Source organism: Alexandromys fortis, unplaced genomic scaffold (genome assembly GCF_014885135.2).
Source record: "Alexandromys fortis isolate MF-2015 unplaced genomic scaffold, M_Fortis_MF-2015_v1.1 scaffold_25, whole genome shotgun sequence".
NCBI lineage: Eukaryota > Metazoa > Chordata > Mammalia > Rodentia > Cricetidae > Alexandromys > Alexandromys fortis.
In genome coordinates, this window is record NW_026067904.1 from 14,199,809 (window position 1) to 14,220,445 (window position 20,637).

Genomic DNA, 20,637 nt, shown 5'->3' on the forward strand with positions numbered 1-20,637 from the left:
TATATTCTGTGTATGGGTGTTTTGCTTGCATATCTGTCAGTGTATGACTTGTGTGCCTCATGCCCAAGGTAAGGAGAAAAGGGCATGGGTGCCCTGGAACTGCAGTTACAGAGGGTTATGAGCAACCATGTGAGTGCTGGAAACTAAATTCAGGTCTTCTGAAAGAACAGCCAGTGCTCTTAACTGCTGAGCCATCTTCCCAGCTTCAGTCTTTATGTCTTATTCTCAGTGGACACCAGCTTGAATCTTATGTAGTTCAGGCAGACCTCAAGCTTGCTATGTAACTACAGATGACCTGAAGCTTCTGATTCTCCTGCTTCCACTTCCCCAGTTCTGGGATCACAGTCTTTGTCTGTGTCCCACCATGTCATCCAAAATAACAGATTCTCATTCTCCATTTAGACAAGGCATTCTTTCATACGTTTACTATAGGAAAGATACCTTTATAGGAAAACCTCTTCTTCTCACATTTGGGACTCAAAAGATGGCTTGGTGGTGAAGAGCACTGACTGCTCTTCCAGAAGACACAAGTTCAATTCCCAGCACTCACATAGTAACTCACAACCAATTGTAACTTTAGTTCCTGAGGATCTGAAACCCTCTTCAGGTCTACAAGGGCACTGCATGCCCACAGTGCACAGATGTACATGCCTGCGTAACACTCCTACATGAAACAATCTAAAATCAAGCCTCACATTTGCAGTAGAAAACAGACCATGCCAGCTTCCTGTTTATTACAGTCTTTCCTCACAGGGACTAATGTGTGTTCTCCTTAAGTGCTATTGCCATGCAGCAACAGCTGGCCAAGATTCATGTTCTGCCCAGGCTCTGTGTCCTATTAACATATGGAAGTGTACTCAGATAGGACTCATCTCCCAGTAATACTGTGCTTTAAAGTAGAGCTAGATAATAGTGGCTGTTGATATTGATCAACACTCAAAAGGGGTCCAATGTTCATGTTAGTCCTAGAGAGCAAATACACTGAGATGGTTTGTACCAAAGTGAATGTTTAGCTTTATTTTGCAAGTTTATTTTTTGTCATCCCCTTCCCTTGTAAGTTTTAAGAACAAAACCAAACAGCATACAATCAAAGCACCTAGTCTTTCTTTTTCTCTCTCTCTATTCAAGGAAGGGATTATTTATTTATTTTGAGACAGGGTCTCAAGTAGCCCAGGCTATGACAGAGGATGGCCTTGAATGTGATCCTTCTAGCTCTGCCTTCTAAGGACTGGGACTATAGGGTGTGCAATACCATGCCTGGTGTATGAAGTGCTGGTGAACAAGTTTAGGGCCTCCTGCATGCTAGACAAGTAATTTATCAACTGAGATATATCTCCAGACTTTATATATTTTTTCTTTTTTTAGGCATGGTGTTATTTTCTAGGCCAGGTTAGCCCTGTAACTGGAAAGAATCCTCCTGCCTTATCCTGTCCAAAGCTGGAATTGCAGGTGTGAATTACCAGGCCAACTTTTGCTTTGCATTTAACGACACTCAGAAATAATTTCATATGCACACCACTCACTGCACACTTTATTTACTAATTTATTCATTTATTTTGTTTTTCTAGACAGGGTTTCTCTGTAGTTTTGGAACCTGTCCTGCTTCTGCCAGAGTGCTGGAATTAAAGACCTGTATCACTACCGCCCAACCACTGCACACTTTAAAAGTCTTCCTTTTTGTTAAAAGCCACTAAAAAGTGAGGTAGGCAGAGTAAACAGAACAGAATGCTGGGAAAAAGAAGCCGAGTCAGTCAGTTGCCATGATTCTCCCACTCCAGACAGACGCAGGTTAAGATCTTTCCTGGTAAGCCAGCTCATGGTGTTACACAGAATATTAGAAATAGGTTAGATCAATATGTAAGTGCTAGCCAATAGGAGGCTAGAGCTAATGGGCCAAGCAGTGATTAAAAGAATACAGTTTCCGTCTAATTATTTCGGGTAAAGCTAGCCGGGTAGCGGGAAGCAGCCCCGCTGCTTATCACAACAAAAAAGCCTACCAACTAGTGGGGGCCAATCAATAAAGTGCTTGATACTACTCAAGGATGAAGACCTGAAGTCAGATTCCCAGTACCCAAATAAAAAGTTGGGCCTGTGGCACATGCATGTCATTCTAGTGCAGAGTATGTGGAAATATGAGACTATTTGGAGCTTGCTGGACAGCTGTCAGCATAGGCAGATCAGTGAACTCCAAGTTCAGGAAAAAAAAAACCCTGCCTCAAAAATTAAGGTGTAGAGCTAAAGGAAAGGACAACTGACATTGACCTCTGACCTCCAAGTAAAAGGGGGTAGCCTTGAATTCTAGAGTGATCACATCCACACGGGGAATATAGTATAAACATTGTTTTTGTTTTTTAATGGAAACACAATCAAATGAAAGTATTCATAGAGAAATAAGAAAGAAATGGATATAAAACTTAACACCAAAACCTAGCACTCCGAAGCTGAGGCAGGATGATCACACATTGCAGGCAAGCCCAGACTACACAGTGAGAGTGCCTGTCAAAAAAAGTTACCTAACCTTAGCCAGGTATGGGCTAGTGGTGCATTCATCTTCCTAGGACTCACAGGAGGATCAAGGGGATCACAAATGTACAGGCAGCCTGGCTACACAGTGAGTTCAAGGCCAGCCTAGCTTGTGTGAGTCCATACTAACCAAGGCCAACATGGTGGCACTGGCCCTTAATCCCAGTACTAGAGAGGCAGGGGCAGGTGAATGTCTGTGAGTTTGAGATCAGTCTAGTGTACAGATTGAGCTCCAGGCCACTCAGTGCTCAGTGAGGCCCTGTCTCAAAATAAATAAGTAGTTAGAAGAAAAGTTAATAAATGAAGGGTCACAGTGGTTAACTTGCTCTCTTCGAATGTCTCTAAGGAGGCAGCACTCTTATCCTGTATTGCTCTGGAAAGCAAAATCTAGACGAAGGGCAGAAGCCATGAGCAAGCATGTTCTAGCTCAACCTAGGGTGCTGACTAGGTCTTTGCTCTCCTCAGTGACCTCTGGATAATCAAGGATCATTTTAGTGGCTGGAGTGAGAAATGTCCCTCATAGGCTCAGGTGTTTGACTATCTGGTTCCCAGTTAGTGGGGATATTTGGGGAGGCTAAGGTGGTGTAGTCTTGCTGGAAGAAGTAGCCACTGGGGCAGGCTTTGAGAGCATGTAGGCTTGCCCTGCTTCTGTTTGCTCTCTGCTTCACGCTTGCATTTAAAGACGTGATCTCAGATGCCTGCTCCTGCTGCCTTGCCTGCATCTTACTGCTGCGCTTTTCCTTCATGGTGGATTTTGTCCTTCTGCGGCTGTCAGCACCGGTAAACCCTCCCTTCCATAAGCTGCCTTGGTAGGGTGTTTTATCAAGCAACAGAAAAGTGGCTAACACAGTCATCAAGGTTAGGTTAGAGATCACTTGGCTGGAATACCGTAGCCTATTATGCTACTTTGAATATCAGACTTTTCTGTTCTTTGTTGTCCTTCATTTTATCCAGAACCTCAGGAAGGAATAAGATCATGTTTTTGCATTTCTACGACAGAAAACGTTCCAGGCATGTCCACCCCATGGTCCAGGATGGTAATGAATTCAGACAGATACATTTGGGAATGCCAAAGTCATGCTGCAAGGTCAACAGGGCAACACCCAGGCTGGCTGATGCCATTGGATGCAGAGCCCAGGTCTTTGTTGGAACCCTGTTATGCTCTACAATAACTGCCAAGTTCTGGCTGATCCCATTTATAGTTCTGATGGCTATTTCTGAGAATAAGCAGTACAAAATATCCTATGGTCTCAAGGACATAATTTGAAGATATATCTTACTCTCAGAACCATAAATGTCATGTTTCTGCTTCTTGGAAATTGAGACTGAAAGTATATTCTTAAAATGGACTAGGTTCAACTTGCACTACAACTCTCTAGAAGAAAACATGTTATTGTTTTAAGACATTCATTTTGGGATAAAAATATAAAAAAAGTAAGATCATAGTTCATGTATCTCGTAGTGGGCGGAGCATACTACGAAGGAGTACACATGCTCTGAGTTAGGAATAAAGAAGGAAGGTGGTGAGGATAACAGAACAGAATCCATGGAATGGGCAGAGAAGAGGGAAATTGAGGGGCAAAGCTTAACAGATGGAGCGAGCAAGGATTGGTGGGCACAAGAGTGAGCACAGAGACCATGTCCATTTCAGAGGGCTCTTAGGGAAATGAGAGATGCTCTCACATTCCAATCCATTGTGTTGGAAAATAGACAAACCTATAGATCTGAGTGATGGCAATATTACTTTATATTTGGATGACACCTTCTATTTTTCAAAATGACATCTCAGTGAGAGACACTGTCTTGAAAAACAAGGTGGTGGCTCCTGAGAAATAGCATCTGAAGTTGACTTCTGGTTTCCATGTGCATATACTTTCATACAACAGAGAGAGAGAGAGAGAGAGAGAGAGAGAGAGAGAGAGAGAGAGAGAGAGAGCATTCAGAAAGTCAAACATAGTGGTGCATGTATATGGATCCAGCACTGGGAGACCGAGGCAGGAGAATCCCAAGTTTGAGGCCAATCTGAACTGCACAGCAAAACTTTATCTCAAGAAACTCACAAAAGGGAGGGGGCTGGAGTGCAGCTGGGTTGGTAGAGCACTTGCCTAGTGTTGTGTTCTCTATGGCTCCAGGAACTGATCTTACTGGGGTGGCAGGGAAATAAAGAACAGATTACGCATAGACACACACAGAAAAGCTGGGATTGGTGATCTGGATTCTCAGATAGAGAAGCCATGGCATCCTGTAAGCTCAGTGAGTTTAATGTATAGTCAAATAAGGAGATAGGATATTGCGGACCCATGAACAAAGGGTATAATATACAGCTGAACAATGAGGCAGGGTTAGCTAATCTTGTAGCAGTTCTTAGGAGAGCAGTCTTTAGGCTATAAACAATCAGTGGCAGAAAGCTAACACAGACATTCACACTCAGACTAGAGGAAGGCTTTACCACTCACTCAAGGCACTGGGTCCTTGACATGGCTGTGCTCATGTCAAACATACACTTTCACTCGGGATGCTACTAGCATTCAGGAAGCACTGAGTTCAGTCCTCGACAACAATACCAGGCAAGGTGACACATGCCTGAAATCCAGCACTTGGAGGGCAGCAGAAGGCTCAAAAGTTTAAAGCATCTTTGGGTTATATAGCAACTTTAAGATTAACCTGGGTTACATGGAACTTGTCTCCAAAAAATAAATAATAAAGTTCTATTGAAATGGTAGAGCTCTTGGCTGAATTCTCTAGTACACCTTCCTGATTCTATCCAAATCAATTTTCAAGTATTTATGAAGGATACTATCAGAAAAATACAATTTATGGTGAGTGGAGCAGCTCAGTGGTGGAGTACTTGGTTGTATCTCAAAATAATAAATACTAGGAAACAAAACAAAGCAAAAAAATCATCTGGGCCAGAGAGAGAGAGATCATCCATTTAGTAAAGTGCATGCCTTCAGATCCCTACCACCCACACAGAAAGCCGGCTGCATCGGTATTCTTCTATAGTTCTAGCCCTGGGAGCTAGAGACAGGAGGATCAAGGGAGCCTGCTAACCAGCTAGTCTAATTGAATCAGTAAATGTCAGCTTCAGTGAGACCATGTCTCCAACAGTTAAATATAGAATGACAAGGGAAAACAGTGGCATCAACCTCTGGACCATATACATAAACATGCAAACATGTACACACACACACCCGAAATGATGACAACAGAAGGAATATAATAAGACCCATTAGGACTAAAGCCTGGCTCTAAAAAGTCCCAAAGGATAAGGCTCTGGCATCCAGAAATTCAGTTAAAGAGAGGAAGGATAAAGGCAAGAAAGGTGCTTCATTGGGATGAGCAAAGGTCTAATGGTGTAAACTTTGTTTTCCAAATGCTTACAGCAATCTTATTATAACACAAGAATAAGAAATGTAGGCAAGAGTGAGTGTTCCTATGGCAGCAGCTCAGATCCTGTTGACCTGATTATCACTTGGGTCATGATTTCAGTCATGTGAGCTATATCTGGGACTATCTCCGTGCTTAGGAAATTGTTTTTATCCTTTATCTTAAGGTGATATCTGTGGGAAAGAAAGGCTTGGTAGAGCTCAGAAGGATAGGTGGCACAAGATGGAGCTAAAAAACACTAGGCAGTGATTATGCCTCACTTTGTATCTCAGATGTCAAACCATATTTGCATTTTCTATGGTAAAACTGTGTTTGTTTCATTTTATGTGAGACAGGATCTTACTTGACAGTTCAAGTTGGCCTCAAACTCACAGTAATTCTCCTGCGTCAGTTTGAGGCCTAGGATTATTACAGATGTGAGTCATCATGTATAGTAATATCCTTATACCTTTGTAGAAAGACTACTTCTTGTTCTTAGATTTTTAAATCAATAACAACTTGATATATATTTAGATGTGTTATTATCTTATCTATTTACTTATTTATTTTGAGACATGCTACCCATGAACTAGCTCTGTAGCAGAGGTTGACCTTGAACTTCTCATCTTTCTGCAGCCACCTCCCCAGTGGAACCTCCACACCTAGCTTTATTTGGTACTGGGTTTCAAACCTATATTTCACTCTCATTTTTTTGTATTGTATTTTTATTGTATTGAACCCTGCACCTTGTGTACCTTAGGCAAATATCCAATCACTAAGCTGTATTGCCTGTGCCAGTATCACCTCTGAAATTAGGAGGTTTAAGCCTGGTGTAGGGGCACAACCTTTGATCCAGGCTATCCAGTCTTCAAACCCTGTCTCAAACAAACAAACAAATGAAATTAGACAGCTTAGTGTTCTGGTTCTAGACCTGTTAGTACAGCATTGTAAAAAAAAAAAAAAAAAGAACACCTAGATAATTTAGACACTTGGATTAGGACATTTGTTCTAGCAAAGAATGAAGAGTCCTGGATCAGCTTCTGCTCCAGTCTTTTGATAAAGTCCAGAGCACTGCTTGAATATGCAAATCATAATCTCCAAGGTAAATAAAAGCCCAGAGCAGTTTTGGATTATAGATATCTCTACTGCTTATCTAATCTTTGTGGTTTTTATAAACAAGGCTGTAGGCGCACAAAGGGTAAGGTCAAGTCCAAAGGGAGTGAGCTGTCCTTTGGCTTCACAGGCTAGCCTATGATCACATCTTTCAAACAGGATATAGACAAAGGGAAAGTCCAGTGACTGCAGTGGGGAAAACAAACCATGGAATTCCAACTGCATGACCCTGTTTGCCTGAATTATCCAAACTACATCACTTGCTTTTTGTTTTATTTGTTCTATTTTGGAAACTGAGGGATCATCAGTTAAAAGGCACCAGGCTATAGAGATCAGTTAATAGCAAGCACTGCTCTTCCAGAGGTCCTGAGTTTGCTTCCTAGTACCATGTTAGGTGAGACTCATAGCCACTTGTAACTGTAGCGACAGGTGATCCAACATCCTTTTCTAGTCTCGGAAGTCACCTGGTCTCAAGTGGCAGATACACAATGACACTGACACATACCCATAAGTAAAAGTAAAAATATTTCTTAAAACAAAATAAAACCACAAGAAGCCAGTAATTGCAGAGGTGGGAGGATCAGAAGGACAAGATAATCCTCACTACCTAATGAGTTCAAGGTCAGCCTATGAGACACAAAAATGTCTTAAAGGAAGGTACAAACAACTTATTTCATTTTCTATCCAATGACAGCTTATGTCAATTTTAAAATAGATAATAGGAAGTGGTGTTTTGTTCTAAAATAAGAACTTCATCTCTTGTTGTTTAATATTGTGTTTAATATGTTCAATATTATAAATTCTATCTGAAATTTACATTTCATGGCAGAAGAAATGGCTCTGAGGCTAAAAGCACTTCCTGCTCTTGCAGACTACCAGAGCTTAATTTCAGCATTCACATCTGGCAGTTCACACGACCAGGAATCTGCCAGGGATTCTGACACCCTCTTCTGTCTGCCACAGACATTGCACTCACCTGTACTTAACTACATACACACTATACCACAACACACACACACACCTTAACACAATACCACTCATAAATACATCACACATACACACACTGACACATACACACATACAACACACACACACAGTCTTTTTTTTTTTTTTTTTTTGGTTTTTCGAGACAGGGTTTCTCTGTGGCTTTGGAGCCTGTCCTGGAACTAGCTCTGTAGACCAGGCCGGCCTCAAACTCACAGAGATCCACCTGCCTCTGCCTCCCGAGTGCTGGGATTAAAGGCGTGCGCCACCATCGCCCGGCTTCACACACACAGTCTTAATTGGGATTTCTATTGCTGTGATAAAACACCACTGCTGTGGGATAATGCCCTTATACACTGTAAAGTTTATCATGCTTATTGTTGTAATAAAATGTTGATTGGCCAGTAGCCAGACAGAAAGTATAGGTGAAGCAACCGAACTAGGATAATTCTGGGAAGAGGAAAGGCAGAGATGCAGTCACCAGTCAGACGTAGAGAAAGCAAGATGAGAATGCCTTACTGAGAAAAGGTACCAAGCCATGTGGCTAAACATAGACAAGAATTATGGGTTAGTTTAAATTGTAAGAGTTAGTTAGTAATAAGACTGAGGAATAGGCCAAATAGTTTATAATTAATATAGGCCTCTGTGTGTTTATTTGAGATTAATGGATGTGGGACCAGGCAGAACAGAAACTTCCATCTATACACCACAACCCAAAAAGCATGCCACAGAGGAAAGGATTTAATCACCTTAAACTTCTACATCACAGTTCATAATCAAAGGAAGTCAGGACAGGAACTCAAGCAAGGCAGGAACCTGGAGCCAGGAGGTGATGCAGAGGTCATGGAGGAGTGCTGCTTATTGGTGGGCTCAACACAACTTGTTCAACTTTCTTTCTTATAGAACCCAGGACCACCAGTCCAGGGATAGCACCACCCATATTGGTCTACCACCCCCTACATCAATAACTGTCTTATTCAATGTTCTACTGCTGAAGAGACACCATGATCATAGCAAATCTTGAAAAGTAAAGTATTTAATTGGGGTTTGCTTACAGTTTCAGAGGTTTAGTCCATTATCAGCACAGTGGGAAGCATGGTAGCACTCAGGCAGACATGGTCCTGGAGGAGCTGAGAGTTCTACATCCAGATCTGCAGGCAGAAGAAAGGAAAGAGACACTCTTGAGCATTTGGAGCCCCAAAGCTCATTCCCAGTAACGCATTTCCAACAAGACTATACCTCCTAATCCCTGTCAAGTAGTGTCACTCCTTACTGACCAAGCATTCAAATATATGAGGCCATGGGGACCATTTCTATCCAAACCACTACAATAACTAATAAAGAAAGTGCCCTCCAGGTGGATATTATAGAGGCATTTTCTTAACTGAGGTTTCTTCCTCTCAAATGACTTTAGCTTGTGTCAAGTTGACATAAAACTATCTAACACGCACACCACATATACCACACATACCTCATACTGTATCATACATACATGCACCACACAGATCCCCTCCACCACACAGATACACACACATCACACATACCTCCCACATGCACATGTCACACAAATATAAATAAGATCTAATGCATAAAATGATTTTTTACAAGTTGATGTATTCTTTATTCAAAGTTGAAAAGTGTACCATATTGCACATTATTGCAAAAATTCACTGGTACAAAACACTTTGCAGCTGGTAAGAAGGCAACAAAAGGTTGATCACTCATCACTATAAATTTCTGTTACAGTACTTTGCAAATTCAGAATTCAAACTGCATTTTTTCTAAATTGCCTACAGTACTCAAGGTTCCTTAAATTTAGGTAGCTGTTTCAGGAGGAAAAGAAGAGGTATTGATGTCAAGGGATTTCTCTTTCTCTTTTGATGCTCACATACTTCAGGGTATCAGCCTGGCTATAACTATAACCCAAAACCGGCTCTTCACCAGCCTGATGGCTCTCAGCAAAGATGCATACCCTGTGACCAGCATTAACATAGCAGTTTGGATTTACTAAATGGTTACCAAGATGAATTTTGTTGTCCTTGTGGGTTATGTCATTGTTTAAAATGAGCAGGAAGGCCTGGCGGTGGTGGCACACGCCTTTAATCCCAGCATTCGGGAGGCAGAGGCAGGTGGATCTCTGTGAGTTCGAGGCCGGCCTGGTCTACAAGAGCTAGTTCCAGGAAAGGCACCAAAGCTACAGAGAAACCCTGTCTTGAAAACAAAACAAAACAAAAAAACAAAAAACAAAAAAAATGAGCAGGAAGCTGCACATGTATTTGTCATATACTTGCTCTCTTCTGTCTGCTTCATCCTGAGAAATAATCTCTCCACAGTATTCTGAGGTGGACTCATTTTTTTTCTGCACAGGATGTTTGATAAAGATCCCTCAGCCTGCCACATTAGATGGTGACAGCAATACGTGCTTTTTAGAGTCCCACCAAATACTGCAGTCCTTGCAGGACATGTTTTTGCTGTCCCAGTGGTCAGCAGCTCCATGTAAAACAGAGGTCAGGGTCACACTCTCGGAGAGCCAGGGTTATACTGTACTTTACAGCAATATCCAGGAAGGCGGCTTTGATCCTTTTCCAGATGTATCTTCCTTCAGCGTGCAACCCACAATCGGTATTTTCTTTTCTTCTTTCTTGGAGGAGTGTCCACATCCCCAGTGGGGACACATGCTGACACTGGAGTGTCCACATCCTCAGTGGGGACACATGCTGACACTGGAGTGTCTACATTCTCAGTGGGGACACATGCTGACACTGGAGTGTCTACATTCTCAGTGGGAATGCATGCTGACACTGGAGTGTCCATGTCCCCAGTGGGGACACATGCTGACACTGGAGTGCCCATGTCCTCAGTGGGGACACATGCTGACACTGGAGTGTCCACGTCCTCAGTGGGGACACATGCTGACACTGGAGTGCATGCTAACACTGGAGTGCCCATGTCCTCAGTGGGGACACATGCTGACACTGGACTCTTTGAATCTGAACTCATACACTTGTTTACATGTTTTGGTTCCAATTAGCCTAGCAATGGCACAGAAGTTACTCTCAGAAGAACCAATGAGCACTCTAAACACAGAGGCTCCAGCACTACTCCACATCACATTCTCGGGAGCTTCAGTATTTGGCTTCATCTTTATTGGTGTCTGACATTGGGAATTTGCTTCCAAGGAGCTGCAAGTTTCATCTTTTCTTTCTTCTTCCTCATTGTTCTCTCCCTCTTCAGTCCCGGCTTCTCTGACTCTAGCACACTGACGGTGGAGGTGTGGGATGGGCTGCTACTGTTATTAGGAAGTCTTCCTCTTCTATGGCCCCTGGGCATTGGGGTGATGTCTTTATCCACTCAGTAGTGAGGATAGCAGCAACCTCCTGAGCTTCCTTCAATTGCTGGTAACACTGTTCCATGAGGCTTGTTATTTAGAGCTGTTTCTGTGTTCTGCTCTTATGTGTTGCATGGAAGAGATGTAGGAAGCAGTCATGCTTAAAACATCACCTACAGAAAAGTGTATGAAGTCAACGTAAGCTTTGCTCCCTCTGAACACATTTAGCGTTTGGGCTATCTATGCTTGGGGTACATTCAGGAGGCAGAGCACCTGGTAGCTGCTGCCTGATGATTGATATATATATATATTCTTCTGCTGTACCCTCATCTGGAAACATTGAGGAAATAGCTCCAAAAATTTAATCAGCAGAAGATTTCCAAGGTGGGCAATTTTCTCATCTTGACTATCCTCTAGATATTTCTGGGTTTTCTTTCATCAGGATCATCTCCATCATCATCGTTGTCATTATCATTATTAGCCAAGAACATTTACCAACTCCACAAAAATTCACCATTTATAAATCTACATTCTCTGTCTCCATGCACTTTTCCATCCCAGTTTTCACTGGTTCTTCGGTGAAAGTGCCATCCTGATCTAGAACTTCATTCCCCATACAAAGAATGGTATGTAAAACAGTTCCATCTTCTACTATAAAATTCTGCTGTCAGGGAGACAATAATACATCATGGGCCTGATGCGACTGCATTCAGGGTGTTTAGCCAGATGAGTTAGTTGTGCTGGAAAATCTAGTCCCTGGGTCACTGACAGGAATCCTTCATTGCTTCCGTTCTTGGTTTAGGGCTTCCATTCTTTCCAAAATTTTCTGACAATTGGAAGTAAACAGTCTTTACTTCATTGGCTCTTCTAAACCTCTTAAACTGTCTAGGCTCATATAGTCTGATTTCACACACTTCCACCAGCAAACTGGTTTCTTCCCAGCCTGGCCCATGATGACTCTGTCCCACACACCAGCCCACACTGTCCCCACTGCCAGGACTCCACTGCCTTCGATGTCCCACTGGGTATTGGACATAACTCAACCGAATGCCAAACACAGTGACCTGCATAAAATAATTCTTAAAAATAGTTTGCTCATTGCTAACCCAGCCCATTGCTGTAAGAGAGAGAAAAATCAGATCCCCAATAACACATGCCCAGCTAACAGACAGTGCAGACATTTTCAGATTGACTGGAAAGACTGACTGTTGAGGCTGGACATTACTCACCTCTGTAATGCTAGCACCTCCATGGAACCAAGCACAGGGGACATACACACATGCAGCAAATTCATAGGCATAAAATTAAATAATTAACTTTCAAAAATTAAAAAAAATTCTCCAGTAGTTTTTTTTTAATGGGTGTGAATATGGCGTATGGGACTTAGTTTGTTGTAACTTTGACATTAGCTAGAACTCCCTCCCTTCGCAAGGCCTCAAATAGCCAAGTCTGGCCTCAAACCTTTTGATGCTTGTGGCAATGATGTATTCTGAGAATATCTCTTATATTTTAAAAGACTGGAACTTTTGCTGAACCTCACAGCCAGAGCTATTAATACACCTAGGATTTTAGACTACCAGCCTACTGTGTACTCAAACTGCTTGTTTAACCTGAGGTTAACAGAACAATATAACAAGCAACATTACTTGCTTTGGATTTCCCATGTAATCAACTTTTACAAGCTTGCCTAATTACAGCTAATGCATAGCTGTAATGTTATGTACTCTTCCATACCTGGCCCAGATACTGCACGTGTGCCATTTGCTGAAAGCAGTAAGTACAGAAGTTGAAAGTAACCTAAAATCTAGCATAAGCAGATACTGGTTGATCCTCAATGATGTTTATTTCTGAGTCAGTTGGAAATAGTGACTTAATTCCTAGAATAATTATTATATATTTCTGTAAGTTTCCCATTCCATCCCCATGTGATGCTTTTTATGTTGTTCAATAAAGAAAGAGGAAACCCTTTGTTAGGAACAGACGCACAGAGGCAGAGCAGACAGACACACAGGGACACACACAGAGGCACGCACAGATTCAGACTCATGCAACAGACAGACAGTAGATAGAAGACACAGGGAACACAAAGCAGAGAATTCAAATGTAGATGCACTCTTGGTTCAATGACTCCAAGGGGAAGTGCTTTTATTTCTTTCCTTAATTTAACACTTGTTCATTATTGGTAACTTAGAGTTAATTAGTAATCCTTGAAGCGCTGAAGATGAGCTTGAACTTTTGATTCACCTCCTAAGCATTAAATTACAGGTGTGTGTCACCACAATTAGATAACTAAAACTTTTTGTTTTTTTAATTAATTAGTTAATTAATTTGAGACAAGATTCCATCAAGTAATTCTATGTGGCCTGGAAGTTCATATGTTGACTAGGTTGGCCTTGAACTCACAGAGATCCAACTACCTCTGCCTCCTGGGACTAAAGAAGTGCACCACTGGGCCAGGCTGGATAGTATTTCAAAGTATTTGAAAATCTCAAAGTGAATTTCCTCTTTTTTATACCCGAATCTGTAAGTAATTATCCACTGTACTTATCTCCCTTCTTCTGTTTTCTCTGTTTTTCTTTTATTGATATTTTTGTCTTTACTTTGCCTGCCAGCACAGAAGAAGGATTTATGCAGGAACATTATTAGAGAAGTAGGCTTGAGTCTTGATGAGTAAGCCCCGTTCAGAACCACGGAGAGCAGTCAAAGCCACCCAATTTGAGAATCACAATTTGCAAATATCATGGTTGGCTTTGTTCTATGCCCTGTCTGCGCTCTATGCGCTAGACCCCAGTTCACGAGCTTTGGGCAAAGGGCTGGAGGCTGAGAATACTGACGCAGAGACAGACCGGCACGCAGACCTTTAAACACTGATACCAAAGCCCCTCTTTATTAGCACCATGCAGGCTTAAATACACTGCAGTCAATGGCCAACAGGTGAAAATCCCATCCTCTGGTCCTTTAAGCTAGGCACAGCTTCTAGTAACTTTAATTAGAAGGTTCTAGGAGGGAAGAGCAGCTGAAGGCCAGGACTCATTAGTCTCAACAGTTCTAAAGTTTTTAAATTGAATTTGTGTGTGAGTGTGTGTGTGGTGTGGTGTGGTGTGTGTGCCACATTGCCACATCTGTTCCTGTCCTCATGGAGACCAGATAAGGGTACTAGATTCCCTGGAGCTGGAATTATAGGTGGTTGTGAACTACCAAATGCGGGTACTGGAAACTGAACTGTAGACCCCTTGCAAGAGCAGCAAGCATTCCTAACCACTGACCCAGCCCTGGCCTTGTTACAAATTAGGGTTTGGAGCAGTATCTGATGTGTGCGAAGTTTCTGGAAATATCTGTCTGTGCCTCACTGTCCGGCTTTTGTTTGAATGGGAATGCCTTTCCTTACTGAACCATCTCACTAGCTTAAATAACTTCAAAATTTCTCTCTCTCTGTCTCTCTCTCCCTCGTGTGTGTGTGTGTGTGTGTGTGTGTGTGTGTGTAAGTTGTGCCATGCATGTGCAGATGCCTTCGTTTTGAACACAGTCCAAGAATGGAGTTCTGTGAGGAGAATTCTGAGTACTTGTGAAAAAACTCCAAGAAAACAAGCTAAGAGTCTTGTACCTCAATTTGTTCAAAATACAGACCTGTTCTTAGAATATGTTTTCTCGCTCTGCCCTGGAAGAGTCTTGACGGAAAAGCATGGTTTCTGTATTGTATGGCTTGTCCTTGTGGTTGTATACAGATTAAACTCTTGAGAACTTTACTCATATGACCTTTCCTAACCCTCAGAGTATAAACTGTTTGACGCTCTGAATAAAGTTGGCTATTGCATGAGACTTTAGTCTGCCTCACATATTGGCTCCACTCTCTCAAGTCCCACTACCTCTAGAACAGTAAGCCCAGCATAGGCCAGAAGAGTGCTTTGGACCCCTTAGAGCTGCTGTCTGAGCCAGGTTCTGGGAATCAAACTCTGCATCTTCTGGAAGAGTAGCAAGCACGCTTAATTTAGCTGCCAAGCTGTGTTTTAAGCTCCTCTACAAAATGTTAACACTTGGGAAGTGGAGGCAGGAGGATCATGACTTCAAGGACAGCCTTGGCCATGTGAAGATCTGACTGAAATAAAACAAAAGATATGAGCCAGAGTTAAGGTTAGCACAGGAGGAAAGGACTCGGTCTAGTAAAGATAAAGTTGTCTGATCTCCAAAGCTGCTAAAGAATATGAACCAACACATAGAATACAGGTTTATTGTATGTGAACGTATAACATATGCATGTATCGTGTGCATATATGTATGTGTTGGGTACTGGATTGAACCCAGAGTCTGTACATGCCATTGCAGACAAACATTGAGCTACACGTGCCTGTCCTGACATATCTCTCAAGCTACATAGGCCTGCCCTGATCTCTCTCTCTCTCTCTCTCTCTATCTCTGGTGTTAGGGATTAAACCCAGGCCTTTGTAACTTAGGCAAATGATTTACTACTGAGCTACATTCACACTCCATAAATTATATATTTAAACCTTTCTTTTATTTCAGTTAGCATATCACAAAATATTTGAGTGTAATTAATTTAAAAGTTTCCCTCTTATTTTATGTGTACAGGTGACTTCCCTGTAAGTGTCTGTGCATCATGTGTGGTGGTGTGCAGTGCCCACAAAAGGCACTGGATCCCATGGGCCTGGAATTACAAACAGTTGTGTGTTACTATGTGTGTGCTAAGAACTGAACCTAGGTCTGTATGTTATAACTATATATTTGAGATTACAAATTTTTATAATTACAAATTACTATGTTCAACAGCACCATCTACTGTTGGAAGAAGTGAAAGCAGTTACAGTTTTGTTGTACACTTCATTTGATTTAGAATGATTAGAATTACAGTGCGTTGAACAGTAGACTTAGGTGTTCAACTTTAAATGAACCCCCAAATTCTAGCATCAACATGAAATATCTACTATGAAGTATATGAGTGTAAGTGCACACATGTGTGTGTCGCAGTGCACATGCAGAGATCAGAGGGCAGCTGTGTGGAGTACTTCCTTCCTTCCTTCCACTATGTGGGTCTTGGGGACAAACATCCTGGCCATCTTACTGGCCTCTAGTCCCAACTTTTTTTTTTTTTATGTTTACAATATTCTGTCTGTGTGTATGCCTGCGGGCCAGAAGAGGGCACCAGACCCCATTACAAATGGCTGTGAGCCACCTTGTGGTTGCTGGTAATTGAACTCAGGACCTTTGGAAGAGCAGGTTAACTTTGGAAGAGAGGTTAACTCCGAGCCATCTCTCCAGTCCCCCAACTTTGTTTTTTTAAAATACTTTTTAGGAGCTGGAGACATGGTTCAGGAGCTAAGAGAATATGCTCTTGCAGAGGACTAGAGACATTCAAACACATAACAAAATTTAAAAATAATTTTAGGGTTTATTTTTAATGTTACCCCACAGAGGCCAGAAGAGGGTGATGGATCCATTGGAGCTGGAGTTATATGTGGGTTATGAGATCTCAGACATGGATGTTGGGAACCAAACTTAGCTCTTCTGGAAGAGTGGTAGTGCTCTCTTCAAACAAAATTATGTATATAGACATATGTATACTGCCAGCATGTATGTTTACGTCTGCCTGGTGCCAGAAGAGGGTGAAGAAGCTGAAGAAGGTGTCAGGTCCTGGAGACAGTCACTGGTTGTGAGCTGCCATGTGGGTACTAGGAATCAAACTGGGTCTTCTGGAAAAGCAATCAGTGCTCTTAACCACTGAGCCATCTCTCTAGCCTTACAGCAGTGTTCTTAACTATTAAGTCATCTCTCTAGTCCCTAACACCAACTTTCTAAGCATAAAAAACATAATGTGAGACTTCAGAAAGATAAATGTCTTGTAAAGTGACAAGCATCTTGCTATAACACTGTCTTAGTTAGGGTTACTATTGCTATGATGAAACACCATGACCAAAAGCAACTTGCAGGAGGAAAGGGTTTATTTTCCTCACAGTTCTCTATAACACATCATCAAAAGCAGCGATGGCAGGAACTCAAGCAGGGCAGGATCCTGTAGGCAGGAGCTGATGCAGAGGCCATGGAGGGGTGCTGCTTACTGGCTTGCTCCCTATGGCTTGCTCATCTTGCTTTCTTATAGAACCCAGGACCACCAGCCTAAAGATGGCACCAACCACAATATGTGAGGCCTTTCCCCATTGATCACTAATTAAGAAAACGCTTTACATCCAGTTTTCTCAATTGAGGCTCCCTCCTTGCAGACAATTCTAGCTTGTGTCAAGTTGACATCAGATTAGCCAGCACAAACACCATTTATGAGTGTAAGCCAAAATGTCTGTGGGTGTGTTCAGAGCAAGAAAGCTTGGTGGGAAAGCAACTTCCTCACAGTGAAGCCCCTGGCATGAAGGGAAGCTAATTCTGTTTCTAACTTCACGTTGTTTGTCCAGGAAAGTTAATTGCCCCATCATTCACTCCCCACATCTGAACATGGTGACTGAAGGCGGTATAGGCAGTTTCAAGGCTGCAGCTTTCCTGTGTCATCACTCACACGGCTGACTAGCAGTGATCTACGCATCTGTAAGTATCCTGGTTCACTAAGCCTGGTAGAATGGTTCCTTTGGTCAGTGTGGTGGTTTGACTGACAATGACCCCCAGAAGTTCATAGGGAGTAGCATTATTAGGAGGTATGTCCTTGTTGGAGGAAGTGTGTCATTGTCAATAGGCTTTGAAGTTTCAGATGCTCAAACAAGACCAAGTGTCACTCTCTTCCTGCTGCCTTCAGATATGAATGTAGAACTCTGTTACTTCCCCATCACCATGTCTGCCAGCAAGCTGCTATGCTTCCTGCCATGATGACAGGACTAAACCTCTGAACTACAAGCAAGCTCCCAGTTAAATGTTTTCATTTGTAAGAGTTGCCATGGTCATAGTGTCTCTTCACAGCAATAGAAATGCCAACTAAGACAGTTATCAGCAATGAGTGGATAGTTATTCCTACCTCAGCAGGAAGATATCGCCTGGATTTGTCTGAGTACACTCTGTGATGTACAATGGTGACAGACTTGCCTAATGACTCAGTTTTGAGGTGCTCCACCATTGCGCTTTGTTCAACAAGTGTTTACTCATCTGTGGCCAACTTTGTCCCTTTGGCTTTGAGGGTAGGATATGACCAAGCTATGGACACAGTGAACTATTCAAAATACATGTAATATAAGCACAGCCAGTGTCCAGAGGAGGTATAGAAACATGAGAGCTTCAGCTAGACCTGCATCCTGCATAGTGCCTCATTCCTGGCACAGTGTGGAGACACCTACTATTGACTTGTACTTATTCTCTTCATTCATTGGTTCTTCTGACTTAGCAACAGAACCTTGAACCTTAATATTTCCAGCCCCCTTGGGAGATAAGGGTAGTCTAGAACTTACTGGGTCCAGTGGGTTGTGAAATTATTGAATGATAGTTTTGTGATTTGATTTTGTTTCTAACAAAGAAAACATATCTCTTTATTATACTGCAAAAAAGTAGTGGGCATGGCACTAACAGAAGAACCAATAGCTTGATTTGATACCCTCCCTCTTCTTTCTCATTGTACTAGAGACTAAACCGATAGCCTTGCACATGCTAAGCGAGCACTCTACCTCTGAGCTGTATCCACACCTATGTCTTCACTTTAAACAGCTAGAGGCCAGGCACAGTGTCACATTCATGTAACCCCAGCAGGAAGAGACAGGAGGATCAGGAATTCAAGGTCTACCTCTACTACCTGGTGACTTTGAGGACTACATTAAATTCACCCAGTTTCTATATGTATGTATGTAGACCTAGGAAGATGCTGGCTGCCAAGCCTGATATCCCGAGTTCTATTCCCAGGACCCACATGGTAGGAGACAAAGGTTGTCCTCTGACCCCCACATATGTATAATATGTATGGGCACATAAACAAATACAAATAAATAAATTCCCATAATAAAATTTGAAATAATATTTGGGTCTCTATGTAACAAGCTCTGGCTGTCCGGAATGTGATGTGGTTCAGTTGGTAGAATTGCTGCCTAGCATGAATGAAAGCCTGCTTTAAATCTCTAGAACCACACAAAATGGAGAAATCCTAGCACTGGGGAAGTGAAGGCAGGAAGATCAGAAGTTCAAGGTCATCCTTGACTATAAAGTGAGTTGGTGGCCAGTCTGGGCCTGTCTCATAAATAAACAGAATGCTATTGGTCACAGACTATGAAGAACCACATCCAGAGATCCCTGTGTTGGGATTAGCTATGATGGTTTCTGTATGGCTGCCTCCAGGTAGATGAGTCTGTTTTCAGTAGTAAAGGGGATAATTATTGGGTAGAGGCATTCTTAAAATCGTAGCTATGGAAGAAGGCAATGTGTGGTTATACCGAAGCCAATGATTAGCTTGTGGTGGGATATATGATTTTATTTTTTTTGGTTTTTCGAGACAGGGTTTCTCTGTGGTTTTGGAGCCAGTCCTGGAACTAGCTCTTGTAGACCAGGTTGGTCTCGAACTCACAGAGATCCGCCTGCCTCTGCCTCCCGAGTGCTGGTATTAAAGGCGTGCGCCACCACTGCCCAACGGGATATATGATTTTTGTATTTGGCTGGTAAACATTTCCATCTCTAGTCTGATAGTCGTAAATCCTATCTTCCTTCCTAGAAGAGCAGAGCTATTTATGGCCAGGATTGGCCATAGATAACAATAACCTTCCTGGAGCTTGACTGACTTAAGGGCAAGGCAGATGGTCTGAGTGGAACAAATCACAAGCATTCCCTGCTACTGACGGACTGATTCTGGGAATGAGAAGTTCCATTTCTGTTTAACTTGTTAAAATGGGAGTGTGGGATCTGGGCATGTGGGCAGGTCCTACACTGCGGAGAAAGGCCCCCTAGGAATGAAGATGGAAGCGGAGATGTGAGAGGAAGTCTAGGGTTAGGCTTGTCGCACGCCCCCTTTCCTGTGAGTTGTGTTTCTCCTTTACCTACACTTTAATCTAGTAAAACCTTAACTTCTGGCTTATTTTATTTTATTTTTTTTTAACAGGTGTTCTCTGTGTATAACAGCTCTGGCTGTCCTGGAACTTGATTTGTATACCAGGCTGGGCTCTTACTCACAGCGATCTCTGCCTGTCTCTGCCTCTGGAGTGCTGGGATTACATTTATGTACCTCCACCAATCACATCCTGGCTAAATTTTTTTAAATAACTGGGGATCAAACCCAGAACTTCATGAGAGAGAAGTGCCCTACCAGCATGTTTTATATTTATTTTTTAAGACAGGGTATTATGTAGCCCAGACCTTTCAGAAATTATAACACACACACACACACACACACACACACA

At 42.3% G+C, this 20,637-nt stretch overlaps 1 pseudogene; it reads right to left on the minus strand.

Moving 5' to 3' along the window:
• Positions 1–11,128, minus strand: part of LOC126497058 (histone-lysine N-methyltransferase EZH2-like) — a 42,037-nt pseudogene extending 30,909 nt beyond the window's left edge.
• Positions 11,129–20,637: the final 9,509 nt, after the last annotated feature.